Source organism: Lactuca virosa, chromosome 9, assembly GCF_052849685.1.
Source record: "Lactuca virosa cultivar CGN04683 chromosome 9, Lactuca_virosa_CGN04683_v6, whole genome shotgun sequence".
NCBI classification, from domain to species: domain Eukaryota; kingdom Viridiplantae; phylum Streptophyta; class Magnoliopsida; order Asterales; family Asteraceae; genus Lactuca; species Lactuca virosa.
The window spans coordinates 282654047-282664840 of record NC_136434.1 but is presented as its reverse complement, the minus strand read 5'-3'; the positions used below and the strand labels follow the sequence as shown (position 1 = coordinate 282664840).

General features: G+C 37.8%; 1 long non-coding RNA gene across 2 annotated transcripts; it reads left to right on the top strand.

Moving 5' to 3' along the window:
• The first annotated feature begins 428 nt into the window (after positions 1-428).
• On the top strand, positions 429-7720 carry LOC145136408 (uncharacterized). 2 transcript variants are annotated; one of them, XR_013720440.1, is made up of 5 exons: positions 429-533; positions 6319-6462; positions 7166-7217; positions 7356-7517; positions 7609-7720. It is a non-coding gene; the product is annotated as an uncharacterized LOC145136408 (long non-coding RNA). The 2 variants fall into 2 exon arrangements; XR_013720441.1 differs by having other exon boundaries at positions 7356-7543.
• Positions 7721-10794: the final 3074 nt, after the last annotated feature.

The window sequence follows — 10794 nt, the reverse complement described above, 5'->3', positions numbered from 1 at the left end:
ATAAAAATAACCTATTGATTTATTGGCTTTGCGAAAAGTCAATAAGTTAAAAAAAAGTATTTGACAATATAAAAAGCACGACTTCTCATTACCTCTTCAAAAAGAAAAAAGATTTCAATAAGTTACAATTTTCAACTTTTCAAAACTCCTTATAACTTTTTGGGTTGTAAAAGACAAATACCCTAAACATGTATAAACTAAGACAAACATTAAAAAAAATAATTTATTGACTTATTGAATATTCCCACTATAAAAGCTAATCCAAACACTTTTAAAAAAACTAATTTTCTCATCACCAGTCATTTTGGCTAAAAATCATTTTGAGGTTCAAAATGAAATCTAAAACAGCCTCTTAGAAGAAATATTAAGAGAAAAGATCAAGCCTTAACTTCCTTTCTCTTATATCCAAATCATTCAAAAAAGAAATACGGGGAACACATTTTTTTCTTCCTTCTACCCGATTCCCCCTATTTCCATTCTTTTCCATTTTTAAGTGGGACTCAAGAATTAATGGATTCTTCGTTGATCAAATGGTATGGATGAATTTTACATACAAAATTATATTGTTTACGTATATAGAATGTTTATTTTAAAGACGAATCAATTCATGTAAGTTTCTTTTATAATTGTGTATGTTTAATGAATCAATTTAACATCATCTTTTGGGAAATTATTTACAACCATAGATATTTAGTCCCTCAATATATAAACAAATGACATATTCTGTGTACTACATATATTTAAGTCTAAAGAGGGAAATGTCATTATGGAAAATTATGATACAATATATAATTGTACCAAACATACAGTTAACATCAAAACAATATTAAGAAATGCTAATGAGTTGTTTTCCAACATTCTTCCACTCGGCCGAATGAGTATTTGTATAAAGTTGTTTCATATTAACACCAAAAGTAAAAAAAATAAAGCCTAACACATCCTTTTAGAAATGCCCCCCTCCATCGATCATACTTTTGGTGCTTCATGTGAAACTTTTGATTAATTTAAGTTAAATGCTTCATGTGAAACTTTTGATTAATTTAAGTTAAATGGATATAAACGTTATGTGGTGATGCTAAGCATTTGTCTATAGAAAATGAGCGTGCACAAATTATTAATATAGACAGATTTCATATGTTCGAGGAATAATAATCAAGTACATATACAATTAAAATAAATAGTTCTAATAAAACACTATGCTAGAATAATAATATACTACGTCTACACATAAACCTACATTGACTGCATGTTGACAATTTAAGGTTGGTACACATTGGCGGATCCAGGATGGAAGTTAATGAGGGTGCATTATATATAATGTTGGATTAGGTGTCTAACCCAATAAATAAATTGATAATATATTATGAGAATAATATATTAATTAGAAATAGTATTATTTAATTAAGAATTAATCAGAAATTAATTAGGATTAATTTTGAGATTAATTGGATTAATTAAAAGTGCAAGGACCTAAGTTGTAATTGTTCAATAGTTGAACATAAGAGATTCCAGAACCTTCCCTAAAGGCGGTGGACGGTTTGGAGGGTGATTCTAGGGTTTCGAGAATATCCATTGAAGATAATATTGATTATTAGGTAACTAGATAATTACCTGATTTGAAATAATATTATTTTAATCAGGTTAAGGTTATCTTGGGTTTTCCTATCAGCTATAAATATGGTCTATTAGCCTCATATTTTCGGCCACTCCTTTTGCTAAGATCATAGATGAAATATACATCCTCTCTCATCTCTCTTTAAGTTTCCTTAGTTTCTAGGGTTTGGGTGTGAACCATCAGAGGCATGCGATTTCTAGTTCTTGCTTCCAAGAGCTATTGCAGAAAGATTGGTTTGATTTGTTAGCTACAACAAATACAAAGGTATGTAACCCTAATTCTTGTAATTTGTTTATACTAGGCATTTATTAGGGTTTAAGTTATTGTTCATGGCATGTTACATTCAAAGTGTTAAAGACATATATCCTTTCGGTTGCATGTGCCCTTACATGTTAAGTGAAATTCCTCAAGCACATAGTTATTGTAATCTATAAAACCCATCAGTGGTATCAAAGCCTTGGTGTGTCTAACATTGTTTGTACATAAGATGAACTAATTAAAATTGTTTTTTGAGAAAATTTGTTTCTCGCGTCGTGACATTTGTTCCTTACGACGTGAGATCTGCTATTTCCAATATTTCAGATTTTTCTGCCCAACTTGATTTATGTGGTTTTTATTTGGTAATGATCTCTTTTAATATCTATCAAATCCGAATTTTGCTTATATAAGATAATTAAATAAAACCCTAAATGTTAGGAGATATTCTTAGACTAGACAATGATTGATTATAAGAATAATTAATATTATCCTTATGGATCTTATTATTAATTTAATTAAATGATTAATTAAAAGAAAATTTAATAAATCCATAAATTGGTTTAAATTTAATTAAATTAAAAAGTTTAATTTATATAATTAAAGGTTTAAACCTTGTATTTTTAAAATGTTTTAAAATACATCTTATACTATATATAATTAAAATTTTAATATATTATACGTATAAGACAAAGTCGGTCAAATAAATAGTAGATCTCATTCACAAATCCATACTATAAGGGGAGTTTAATGAATATGTATCCACTCTCAACCACTGCTCACTTGTATGGTAGAGGGTCGTTAGCCGAACGGGATTGATAGGACATAATCTCATTAATAAGTATAATGATAAAAAGTAAATAAACCATTATAAAATCCCACTCTTAGTTACTATAGGAAAAATATGAAAAGTATGCTAATCCATGAAAGCACACATCATGCTTTATATGTCGTTAGTGGAGTGTGTGTGGTTTAGGGATGAAAGTGGGTCCAAACCCGGACCGGTAGACCCGGACCCGGAAAACCCGGGAACCGGTTAACGAGATTTTTTAGGACCGGAAACCGGACCGGTATATAGGAACCGGTTCCGGTTCGGTTCCGGGTAAGGTACCGGGTAAAGTGGGTCTAGAACCGGAAAACCCGGAAATATCAAAGTGGGTCGAATGGAACCGGGTAAAGTGGGTCTAAAATCGAAAAACCCGGGGAACCGGGTAAAGTGGGTCGAATGCATGTTTTAAAATTTCACAAAATACAAAAATAAAGCTGAGAAAAAAAAAATTCGCAGCTTTGATATCCCAACTTTGGGAGACTATAAATCAATGAATATGAAACCAAAAATAACAAAATTATAGTCTAAAATCATGTACAAACTCTATACTACACTTTGGAAAAAACCACATGCTGTTCCGACTTCAAACGAATTAAATATGCATGTTTTAAATCTATCACGAAATATAAAGAAAGTTGAAAAACATAAAATTTTCAGCTTTGATATCCCGACTTTGAGAGACTATAAGTCAATGAATAAACACCCAAAAATAACAAAATTATAGTCTAAAATCATTTACAAACTATAAACTACACTCTGGAAAAAACCTCATGCCAATCCGACTTCAAATGAATGAGATATGCATGTTTTAAAACTATCACAAAATATAAAAAAAGCTGAAAAACATAAAATTTCCAGCTTTGATATCCCAAGTTTGAGAGACTATAAGTCAATGAATATAAATCCAAAAATGACAAAATTATAGTCTAAAATCATGTACAAACTATAAACTATACTATGGAAAAAACCTCATGCAAATCCGACTTTAAACAAATGAGATATGCATGTTTTAAAACTATCACAGAATACAAAAAAAAAAGCTGAAAAACATACAATTTCCAGCTTTGATATCCCGACTTTGAGAGACTATAACTCAATGAATATAAACCCAAAAATGACAAAATTATAGTCTAAAATCATCTAAAAACTATAAACTATACTATGGAAAAAACCTCATGCCAATCCGACTTCAAACGAATGAGATATGAATGTTTTAAACTTTCCATAAAAACCGGTTCCGGCCCCTAAAATCGATTTCGGTTCCTAACACGGTTCCGGTTCTTAAACCCGGTTTACCCGGACCCAAAGGAACCAAAACCCGGAACCCAGATAGAGCCATTCTTTAAACCCGGGACCCAGACCGGTTTTACATATTCTGGTTCTAACGGTTCCGGTTCCGGTCCGATTCCGGTTCCGGTCCGATTTTCCGGTTCTAAATCTCATCCCTAGTGTGGTTAGCCAGCACACTAATAGGGACTGTAAAGCGATATGATGGGCATCTCCAAAATTATCATTGTTGATGGAGCATGTGTGGTTAACCGACACATCATTGTGAGATGATAAACGACATCGAGGTTGTCAAGCGGGTTTGGATGGTTATTCACATCTCGTTTGTGATCCTTGACACCCAAGTCATAAAAGTGAAAGCATAATCCGAGATTAAACATGCCAATGATAAGATTCGATGAATATCAAAAAATCTAGGAGTTTCATAAGATTGGAAGTGGTGAAGGCCTTACCTACCTAAAATAGTTTCGAATTTGATTACGACATCCCTATTCAAAGTTTGAATCGAAAATATGGATCCTAGACTTGATTTAAAATTTTGGGTTAATAATTAAGGATCAAAATCAACTAACTTGAATTCTCTCTTCTCCTAAATTTTAAATGTCTTATGAAGATAGAAACGTTCTTCCTAATTTCTATGGAAATGGTTTTCTTCAATCCTCTAGAGATAGTCTTCCAATTTTGAGTCAAGGTGAAATTGTTTTCCCTTTTAAGGAAATGATGGAACTAGACATCATCTCTCTTCAAATTTTCCACCACCTCCTCCTGTGACTCTCCCAATGTCATGTTTCCCTCAAATTGAAAGATATGAGACTACTAATCCATATTGGCATGTAGACATCAAGATGAAAATTTTGTGTGTGTGCATGTTCTGAAAATGAAATCGTACATTGACAAGTTGTATAGAATGGGTGTCGTTTTTCCAAGGGAGCAAGCCATTGACTTGGTTCTTCTTTTGCTTCCAAAGTCATATGATCAGTTCATTGAGAACTTTTATATGAGAAATATCGACATAACCTTAATTGATCTGACCCAAATGTTGATTGTTGCTGAAGCCGAAATGCTTAAGAGCACATCTAAAGCAGGAATGCTTATTGGGTCTAAATCCAAGATTTCCATGGACATTAGTAATTGTGACAATGGTGGTCCATAAAATATTTCTCTTTTTAATGGAAAGGGTCATCCAAGATCAAATCGTTTGATCGTATGGTAAAAGGAATATCTAGTTCTGGGATCATTCCATGTGTTAACCCCAAAGAGTCCATTTGTTTCTACTACCAATTGAAGGGATATTGGAAATAAAGTTGCCCAAATACATGAAAGATCTTAGAGGTAGTAAAGTCAAGTCATGTGACTCTACTTCAGGTACATACATTATCTAAATCCATTGTTTTAGAAGTTCCTATTCATAGACTCTTAATACATGGTGTGATGATCACATTTTGATGGTACTTAAGGAGCTAAGAGAAAGAAGGAAGCTTGAGCAAGGTGAGCTAAATCTGATCATGAGAAATGGACTTTAGTCACATGGTCCGAGGATCAAAATTTAGAGCTACTACTTGGAAGTTAGGATAATTTAATAGATTTCTATTACTCTTTGGAGATGTCTAGAAACATAGTTTTCATTTTATTCAATGTAAGGTCAAGTTCCAATTTTCCGTTTATTTTCAATAAAAGTGAAAATTTGGTTTATCTGGTTGCCTTATTTTATAATTCCTTGCAATGACATTTATGAAATTGTTGGTTACGTTTCTAATATTAGAACTATTAATAATGAATTTGATTCTTATGATATCGCTTGTGGTATTGTCATAATTAACCAACTGGAAAGAATTCTCATCACCAAGTTTCCAATTGGACAGAAACTTGGAGTCATACAATTCAAATTGTGTGATGCATGAGAATATTGGTTATTGGAAAATTATGACTAATTCATTGATCACATGTTTATGTGAGGCAAGTGAAGGACTGATGGATCTAATACATGTTGATATGGACTATTCAGATCCACCACAAAAGGACGATAACTCTCTTCGTCATGATTTACTGTTATTTCAGTAAATATACGTAACATCATGGTTCCGGGGTATAACATTTCTATTGTAATAATGAGTTTCATGGGCGACTCGACGAGTTGGTGCCTCAACTCGTCGAGTAGGGTCGCGTTGGGTGACGACGATTAATGAGCTGACTCGACGAGTCTGTGTTTCGACTCGCCGAGTCAGCGCTGGTGAAGGAAACCCTAAACTTTCGGGCCTGTGACCTACTTAAAGGCACTTATAGCCTCATTTTCGGCTCATCTTCTGATCAACTCTCCTGTGTGAAACCCTAGGTGGCCATGAAGCTAAGAGAGAGTCCTTGAGCTTGTATCAAGTGTTTTGATGGACCTTTTTGGAAGAAGAGGAGTGATCTTCAAGCAAGGAATGGGATGAGGCTGTGGGATCTAGCATTTCTTCTCAAAGAGCTTCTCTGGAAGGTAAAAAGCCCACACCTTTCTCATCTATTTATTTGGATCTCATATCTATGAGACTATAGGGCTTTTTGTCATTTTGGTTGGGTTTTTGAGTAACATGCGTTCTCCAGAAGTCTAGACCTCAGATCTGGATCTTGTGAGGTCCTTAGAGTTTAGATGTCCCAGCTTTATTCATCCATATGAGGGTTTTTGGGCTTAATCATTCATGAAAGGCATGTATTAGCATTTTGGAGGAATAACCTCATGTATGAACGTAAAGGTCGAAGCTTTACGTGATTATTGAGCCTTGAGATGATAGATCTAGTGTTTGGAGTGATAGATCTGATTGAAATTGTCTGAAGGAAAAATTGGTCTGAATGAACTCACCGAGTCAATGAGCCGACTCGACGAGTTGGTAAGGGTTTGTCCCGAAGAGCTGAATCATGCGGTAGCTCGTCGAGTTGGGGGTCAACTCGACGAGCTGAGCTGGACTTTTACGAGACTTCTGAGGAAATAAGTGGACTCGACGAGTCGGGTCAAACATGGACTGTTGATTCGAGTTTGACTTCTGTTGACTTTGGGGATTTGGTCAACATAAGTAATAGAGACCATGGAGGGGTAAAATGGTCTTTTATCCACTTCAAAGAATTAAAGAGAGGAAGAATAGCCTTCGGTCATTAGAGTTGTGATTAGAGTATTACTTAGAGATATTCATCCCTTGTGTTAGGCGGAGGCTAGTTCGAGATTCGGGAGCGAGGTCTTTACTGGCTGCTTGTCAGGTGAGTCTTCTCACTATACTTTAGCTTGAGTGGTAGTTATGTGTGACCGGAAGGTCTTATGTGCTTACATTGAGTATTATGTTATCCTGACTTATGTTTTATGTTGTGCATTATTTGTTTGTGATTTATGCCATGCAGAGCTTTACAGACCGGACCAGAGGGTGCAACGATTTATGAGGCCAGAGGGTCCTCAACCAGACCGGACCGGAGGGTCCAACGAGCTAGACCGGACCAGAGGGTCCAACGAGCTATGAGACTGGAGGGTCCCGCTGAGACACATTGACCGGAGGGTCTTACAGAGTATAGCATCGAATGGAGAATTTGTTGTATGTGGTATTTTGGGGAACTCACTAAGCTTCGTGCTTACCGTGTTATGTGTTATGTGTTTCAGGTTTCTCAGGATCGCGGGACGGCACCGGCTCGATTGTACACACCAGCGAAAGAGTTACATTTTGAGGATCCAGGATTTTAACTGAGCAATTATGGGGTTTTGAGTTGTAAACTTAAATAATGAGATTTTTGTGAAATACAGTATGAGAGTTATGTAATTTTAAATGAAAAATTTGTTTTGCTAGCATGGTGACCTCTTCACTAGAATTTTTGGGCAGTATGTTGGCTGCGAGGTATTCTTATACCAGGAAAGAGTCATTAGTGGGACTAAGACGGATGAGAACAAAGAGGTGCCTTGTTGGGGAAAAGGTGTTGTTATTAGTAGTTTCCGGTGGTTAAAAGGAGTATATCGGGGTAGTGGCCCTCGTGGTCTACATTGTGTATCAACAATGAGAATGAGGTCTGTGCTTTTATGATTATTCCCAATTTGGGAGGCGGGTCGAGGAGATAGAGTCGAAGTGCGTGATAGGGCACTATTTCCGGATTAGAGACATATTGGAGTCGGAACAGTGGGGATTCCAGCGGTATGTCAGTATGAGGCTTGAAGGTGGCTAGATGCAGTCATGTGGGGAGGATTCCAAGATTTTGTCAGGGACGGGATATTCGGAGATTGTTTGGTTTCCTTTGGGAAGGCCCTGGGATGATTGCACAAAACGTTTAAGAGTCAAGTGTGTCATGACTAGTGAGACAATCTACTGAGTAGATTGTGGATGTGCCAATTGGTGATGGTTCGAACCCTGAGTGGGGGAGAACTGGTTCTCCAGTTAGGGGATCAGTGATCCATTCATGTGAGGTCATAGAAACGGTTATGGGAATTAGCAGTGCGGACACATGAGCCCGAGGAAGAGGCGAGGTGCCAGACAGGAAGATGTAAGAGTCTGTGTTTAAGAAAGGATGAGTGGATCCACGACAGGTGGCCGTGGATTGGAAAATTCATTGTGGCATGTGATTTTCGGAATTAGCATATGTCGAGTTCGAGTGCGATCGGATCGCTGGATTACGGATGCAATAGCTGAGAGTAGCAAGTGAAGGTATAAATTGTGATCTATACCCCTGGGAGGGGAAGGAGTGAATTGTCTACCAATTACATGGACGATATTAGTAGTTCCGTATGGGTAGTGACCAGTAGAGGGGGAGCTTCGGGTTTTCATCAATGTGTTCTGAGCCATTGTCGATGCCTCGGTGTTTCAAATTAGGAGATGGAATACTCTGAGGTTACAAGTGGTGCGAGAGGAAGATCGGTTGAGAGATTCTGAAGGAGCAATGCGGAATCCAAGTATGGTATCATGAGTATGAGATCAGTGGTTTGGGAAAAACACTGTGAGATTCTATGTTGGTGTACCGAGGTATCCGGGTATGATATCCTTATTTCCAGATTATTTTGAGTTCTGAGTTGAAAGCTGGCAAGTGGTGTAGCAAGTATCTATGGTTTTAGTGGGAGCACTTCGACTAATTGATGTTAAACGAGATTAATTAAGAATGACGATTGCAGTGAGAAAAGGAGTTTGTCATGACGGTTGCCGTCAGGAGTAGTGACGCATATTTTTGGATGGGTATGTGTGCATGTATCTATGTGGGCCGTAGAACGTGGGTTAATGGATGCAGTGTGTGGCGTCGACTTGAGGATGAGATCGTGAGTGGTAAGAGAAGGTGCTGTAAGGCTGCAGGGAGCTGCAGTATCCATGAGTTAGCAAAGGGGTGTGGTGATACTACGGGGAGCCGTAGTATTCACCAGTCAGCGAGAGGTTGTTGTGATGCTACGGGGAGCCGTAGTATTCACCAGTCAGCGAGAGGTTGTTGTGATGCTACGGGGAGCCATAGTATTCACCAGTCAGCGAGTGGTTGATGTGATGCTACGGGGAGCCGTAGTATTCACCAGTCAGCGAGAGGTTGCTGTGATCCTACGGGGAGCCGTAGTATTCACCAGTCAGCGAGAGGTTGTTGTGATGCTGCGGGGAGTCGTAGTACTCACTAGTTAGGGAAAGGTTGTTGTGATGCTGCGGGGAGCCGTAGTACTCACTAGTCAGTGGTATGTTGTTATGATGCAGCAGGGAGCCGTAGTACTCACTAGCCAGCGAGAGGGTGTTGTGATGAGTATTTCTCTGGTCATAGCAAGACGCAGAAGAGTTTTAGGCTTGGGTAGCCCTAATATTTGAGGTTTTGAGAGCCTGGTGGTCGAACCAGGGGCGAGACTGGGGTCTCCATATTTGTCGGGAATGGTTATACTCTGAATTGAGTTGTGGTTGTCGCAACCCAAGGGAATTGGAGAAGTGGTATACGTGTGGGTTGCGGGTCATGAGTCATGAGTTGAGTCCTTCATTGGGTCGAGCGGTTCTAACTCTGGGTCAGACCAAAATCTCTAGTTTGAGTTTGGCTCTGGTGGTGCGTTGGGTAGGCGAGATTAGATTCTGGATTCTGAGATGGGTTCCATGTTGAGGGGTATTGTTTATCATCTGATGTCTTAGACCTGTGTAGGTCAGTACTCGGGTACGGGAGGTACCGCGAGATGCATGGAACTATGAGCAGTAGACGACAGAGGTCGAGGTTGAGTCGATCATCAGTAGGGAGTGTAGCATTCGCTTGGAGTAAGGAGAACTTCATGACTTGTGTGTCACAATGTACCGATGTAGTTATTGTGAGAAGGAAACCATTGAGACGGTTGGGATAATGCAATGGATAACCTTGGAGGTTCAACTGTTGGGCCGAGATCAGACCTGGTACTCAGTGTTAAAAAGGGGTATGAGAAATGGAGATGAGGCTTATGATTTTTAGATGTCTGAGGACACTTCTGAGCAAGCATGATTATGTTGGGTTTTGAGCATTCTAACACTCCTAAGTGTACATGCAACCCTAAATACCTTGGATCTATGTTTTCTCTATTATACATGCAAATATGAACTTTCAAAGGTATTCATCCTAACTAGAATAATAACATTGATTCATATGAATATATCAAGTTAGAATTACATACCTCTTTTGATGTAGAATGACTTCATGAAGCTTGAGTGCCTAGTGCCCCAAGTGTGACACCTCAAATGGTTCACACAACACCAAATACACTTGGAATAACTTGAGAGAATTGGAACACTTCATCAAATCGGCTAGCCCTTTCTATCACACATAGTCGCCGATTTTCTCCAAGAATAAGATCATTATATAGTTAGGGTTACACCATGTAAACCCTAAT